The following is a 6,216-nucleotide window of genomic DNA, read 5'->3' as shown; positions in this document are numbered from 1 at the left end:
CTCAAAGGCCCCCAAGCCACGCACGTAGCCACGGCTTGCGGCAGGGCACGCCGGCGCGCAGGGAGGGGCTCCTGCGGCGGCGGCAGCCAGCCGGTAGCAGCGGCATGAGTCTGCGGCCCGCGTGCCCGGCGGGCGGGGCCCGCAGCAGGTGGCGCGACACAGGGCTGGGCAGGTAGACGGCTTGGGGCAGGGGTGATGCGGCGGCGGCGCGATGTTCCGGCGACGGCAGAGCAGGGCAGCCGCGGGGTGGGGCGGCGTGGCGACCAGCGCAGAGCATGAGTGACTAACCACGAGCTCATTCTTGGGGTCGATTTGAACGGAGGATGGCCGGAGAAGCGGATCGAAGGGAGGGGGTGGAGCTCGGGTCGTGCTCTAATGGCGACTAGTGGTAGGGCTAGCGATTCGGCCAACTCAGCCGGGGAGGAGCTCGGGTGAGGGACGGGGAAGGTGGAGGTGGTAGTGAGGGAGCTCGGGTCATGAGGAATCGAGAGATGGTCGAGCGTGGGCGGCGGATTTCGGCCGGCGGGAGCGAGCTGCTCGAGCTCGATCGAGCTCTGCTCGAGGAGGATGAAAGGGGCAGGGTGAGGAAACGAAGATAGATTGGGATGCCGTGGAAGGATGAGGCCGTGGGTACAACAAGGCGACGGTGGTGCGGACGCCGAGGATGGCCGGCACGTAGGCACGGCGTCGATCACGGCGTGCCACGCGGCATGCTCTGCTCCACTGCCGAGAGATCGGTCCGGGTCGAGTCAAGCCCAAAATTTGACGAAATTTTGATTCAACTAGAAATTGCTAAACTTGTTTTGGGATGTAATGACCCTCTAAAAACCAGAGGTGTTGCACATGGGTCAGATGGCCGACCAGGCCCAGGCGCTAACCAACCTCAGCTTTGGTTGAGGGGCTGCCACATGTCTTGTGACTCCATTTGCATGTGCCTTAAAGTTTGTATATGTCAATAACTGCTGCAGATGGGCCCTTTGATCCATGTGAGCCTGATTCTTGCACTCTGATGGGTCGACGATTTTTCCTTAGATCAATAGATCCTTATAACCTGCACTTTAGCTCAATTTTTTATTAAATATTTCCTAGAGGCATAGTGGGTTTTTTGACATTATTTTAGATAAATATGTATGTAAGAAATGTAAATTTTCAAAATTTTCTGTTCAATTTGATGCTTAGAAACGGTCTCCAGCAAGCATCAACAAGATCCCACAAGCTATCCTTTGCTCATCCCAAGCAAAGTAGGAAAAATCAGGTTGTTGATCAGAAAATCACTCTGAGTCTTACCTGCCTGTCATGTCATAGTCTATACCAAAGTAGTTCGACAATAAATTTGAATAAGTTGGGGCCTACAAACCTCTGCCTTACTCCCGTACTCTTCCATGAGACTTTTAGCCTTCTCTTCGTCTTGAGCTATTGAGAGTTAGAATATTTCATAGAGCAAAACACACTTATTCCTAGATCAGCAATTTATCTGGAGGTTTTTTGTTGAAAAAGTTTTTAGAATCAAGGCTAAGTTCCTCGAATGATTCTCTCGAATCTCTTAATGTGTATGATTCCTTACCAGGGCAATTTCTGCCTCTTTTTTTTACCTACTAAAGATAAGGATTTTGTGGAGCTCAAGGTAGGATAAAGAACAAGGCATACTTGCATTTCACATGTTGTAAAGGCAAAGAGCAGATCCATGGAGAAACAAATGATACAATCAAGATCAAAATGTGCATGTGTGTGGAATGAGATGGATAATGTATGACTTACTCCTGACTGCATTGACTCCTTCTCTCATTTTATTCTCCTCCTTTTTTTAAACATGGCTACCCCTTTTTCTCTCCCTTTTCTTTTGTTTTGGGTCATGCTTCTTGGAATGCATTCTTTTCTCTTTTTGGGGGCTAACCATGACATGAATAATTCAGGGGTATTTATTCTGGGGAGAGAGATTGCCAAAACAAGGAGTATTTATTTGGTGGGTGGTGAATGATGCTAATTCCAAGTGTGTAAATTTCACAAGTGGAAGTGGATGTGTATGTGATCTTGATCCAAAAAGCATGAAAAGATTCTCACTAGGGTCATACAATTTGACAAAATTCAATGAAACAACAAGCAGCATATGTATAAGGTTTTGCAATGATGTACTCATATGGCCCTGATAGGAATTTAATCATCATTGAGGAACTTTGGCTTCTTAATTTTATTTTGAAAATAAAAAACTCCATATTTCAAGCATTACTTGGAACAAGATCGTAAAGCTCTATTTACTATATCTATACTCACAACAACTTTGACTGGGATACAACATTTGCAAACCCACAAGACTTTCAGGTTCATGGAAAAAGGTTTACCAAGCCAACAAACTCAAACTTAAGAGAACACTGAGTTACAAACTAGACTAGACAAACTAAGCAAATCAGAGCAAATTTTCATCCTGTCAACACTAGAGAAGGTTAAACATTCTTACTATGCATTTAAAAGCCTATAACTATTGTTGTTATTTTAATGGACTCCTAATTTTATTACTATGAAAACAGTAAAGCATACAGTTGACCTGGGGAAAGGAGCCTCCCCCAAGATAGCTTTTGGTTTAGGGTCCGATGAGCAGGACCTTTCTCCATACCTGATTAGATCGAGGTTGAACCGTCCATACCTGGAGAAGTAGTAGTGGACGCCGACGTCTTCTTACGCCACACCTTCTTGGTTTTCTTCAGAGTTGTCGGTGGTGCGAGTGATGGATCCTCAGGTGTTAGGCTATGAACTTTCCAATCCTCCAATGATGGCTAAGTTGGAGGTTCATGAATCTCACAATCTTCCCAGCCGGATTCACCATACAGCCCCTATCCTTCGTTATCCTCATGAGTCAGGAACAATTCTTTCTTCTTGTTTTGAAACCTGAATTTCATGTTCTTTCCCATGATGAGGAAACTTATTTTCCCTGTTCCAACATCAATTCTGGCCTTGGCATCTCTCAAGAATGGTCGTCCAAGTATGAGAGATATTCCCAGATCACCTTTCATGTTGAGAACCGCAAAGTCCGTGAGTATGAAGGTATCTTTGACACGTACCAATAGATTTTCAACGATTCCCTCGAGATACCGTATGGTAGAGTCAGCCAGCTCCACACACATCATGGTAGGGGAAAGAGCAGGATAACTTAATTTCTGAAATGTTACCTTGGGCATGATGTTGACACTTGCTCCAAGATCACATAAAACCGTGGCAGTCAAATATTGAGCAACTGATTATTGGGGTCCCAGGATCCTCTCTGATTGATGCTACTAGCTCACCCCTGTTGGCACTCCTTAGCCTAAACGAATTACTCCGCAAGCGCACAGAGACCAATTGTAGCTTTCACCAGGGTGTATACCTAGGATATCGAATCCAAGGAATGATAAGCTTCGACTAGTGGTCTGGAGCGATTCAGCCGGACCCGCCAAGGAGAAGTGGTACAAGGGTAGAGGGTTTATCTCTAGATAGATTCCTAATTAATAAGCTAACCTGATAGACTACTAACTTGATCTGCTTCAGCGGCCCAAGAGAAGGACTCAGAAAGAGATGAGAAGGGAGTCTGACATCCTTCAGCAACTACTGCTATAAAAGTACCCAAATATGGTGGACTACAAAGGACGGACAAGGCTGTCATCACTTGCCGCCTACCGCTGCGGTATTGTGGGGTGGAACACAACCCGAGATAGCTAACTAAGCCTGGGCACCACGCCCACAGCTATCGAGCTACTTACTCCTACCGTGTACCAAGGCAGAAAGTAACCTCAGAGAAGAGAACTTGCTACTTACGCAGGCTCAGCATCCCACAGATCAAAGAAAGTAACTAAACAAGTAACTTAAGTAAAAAGTAAAACTAGCGAGAAATTGAAGATAAACGAGGAACTTACTTGAATATAAATTCCCCCGGGGTGAGTACAAAGTTGGGGTAAGGTTGAGAGAACTCGACTCCGCCCCTTTAGCCCGACTTCTGCCAAAGCTCTCACCTCACACTCTCCCTATTCTACTAGGATGAAGAACTAATAATTTTGAGGCACTCAAGCTCCAAGTGGTGTGTGTTACAAGTGAGGTGAGGGGTCCTATTTATAATTGCCAAGGTCGGTGAAACGGTTAACCGCTGCAAGCCTATGCTACCTCTGCCTTGGCTTCAACTCCACGCGAAAGGGTGTCGTCAGAGGATGACAAGTGGGTTGGGCGGCCTCCCCTAGGCCGGCCGGCCTGGGGGTTGCGCCACCTGCCCACCGACTTTTCATGGACGGCTCTGATCGCTTCTGGAGGACGGTACTTCTGGCGGTTTGCTCAACCAATGTCGTCTTGGGCCGGGCGGCCTTGCTGGTTGTAGAGCATATGGTTCTTGAAACAAATGTAGGAACTGTGTTAAGACCTATTATATCTTATGTAGCTCCACAGTTGACTCAGTGACTGAGCATATTGTAGCAGCCTAGGGAATTTCTTCTTTGGCATATTGCAACTTCACTAGAAGACAGCAAGCTATGCCACCTCTTCTAGCCAACCCCTTGTGCTTCCCGGCACTGATGGGAGTGCATCCTATAGTATCAGACTTAACACCCTTCAAAGCCATCCTTTTTTTGCCATTGTGTGTTACTTTCATTACTTTTTTCTGCTAGTGAACCAACATTTTAAGGGCTTCATTCCTCTAACTAGTCCTCACCAAGAATCATGTCGTAGCATTTTAAGGGCAACACTCTAGCTTGGGATGTAAAAACATGTCCCTGTACAGTCCACTACAACTGAGGAAACACTGACGGACACACAATGGGACTACCATCCACAGCCATAAACTGAACTGCAGGACAAATTTGTGTTGCACAATGCAATTGCTCAGCCAACTTGTCACTGAAAAATGTACAAACACTACTTGCGTCTACTAAAATCAACACATCCAGATTACCCACTTTGCCACACAACTTCATGGTTTTTCTTTTGACAGCTTGTTGATCATTAGAGTCTCCAACTACTACAAGCACATCTATTTCAGTTTCTTCCTCACTGTCAATTTCATTAGGTTCATTAGACTGTTGTAAAGCATCAAACAGCTCTTCAATCACGTGTAGCGACACCTACTGTGGGCACTTGTGGTTATGACCCCATGTTTCACCACCCTTGTAACAGAAGCCATGTTTCTTGCGATAAGCCAATAATGCCTTCAACTTATCATCAGTAGTTGGCCTGTCCAACTTGGATGAACAGCCACGGGACTTCTTAGATTTATCAGAGGTAGAGGTCTTAGACTTATCAAACTGAGTCATGATTCTGAAAGAAAATTTCCCACTATCACGAGGCAAAGCTCTTCGGCTGGAATGTGCCAGTTCTTCTTCCTGCATCAGAGCCAGAGTATTTGCTGTCTGAATGTCCTTGGGTTGATGTAGGGAGATGGCGGTACGAAACTCTTCTTTCAAGCCTCCCAAGAAACGAACCACGAAGTATGTATCATCGTAGTATGAATTGTGGAGGGGAATTGCATGAGAAAGCTACTCAAACTGCTCAAGATACTCGATAACCAAACCACTCTGATGAAGAGCATCAAATTGACACAACTGCATCTTGTACTGATCATGATCAAATCGATCAAAGACAGCCTGACAAAATTTGTCCCAATCAAGTTCACGGACGCATCTCCTCAGTCCGCAACCAAGAAGCCGCTGCTCCCCTGAAATTCAGCACCCCGAACCTTGTCTCCAGATGATCACCCACCGAATATACCTCGAGAAACATTTCACAGCGATCACGCCAAAGCCGGGGATTATCACCATCGAATTTGGGAAATTCAAGTTTGGGAAGAGGGGAAGCGCAAGGTGCAAAATCACGAGGCACCTCAGTGTGCAGAAATTGGAGTGGAGAAGTATCTGAGAACATACTCGTGACCAGGTGTGGCGGTTGGGATCCAAGAATCCCACCGCCAACATCCCGGTGAATGGTGGCGACGCAGTGCCCGCTGGGCCGCTCTTAGGACGGCACAGATGGGCACACCTCCGGATGTGGAGCCAAGTTGAGGTTGAAAGCATCTAGACCCCTAGTGGGTTTTGGAGTATTGATTGACAACACGATTAAAGGACTAACTTGTTTGCATGAGATTATGAGCATGAATTTAATTGATAAATTTGTATGAAATGAGATGGCTCATGTGTTGCAAGCAAGTGTGTTTATCCCATTGACATTATATATATTCGTGACAAGCAAAACAAGAAAGAAAATATAGAG

The sequence above is a fragment of the Panicum virgatum genome, chromosome 1N (genome assembly GCF_016808335.1).
Source record: "Panicum virgatum strain AP13 chromosome 1N, P.virgatum_v5, whole genome shotgun sequence".
NCBI lineage: Eukaryota > Viridiplantae > Streptophyta > Magnoliopsida > Poales > Poaceae > Panicum > Panicum virgatum.
Note: the sequence above shows the minus strand (reverse complement) of the source record.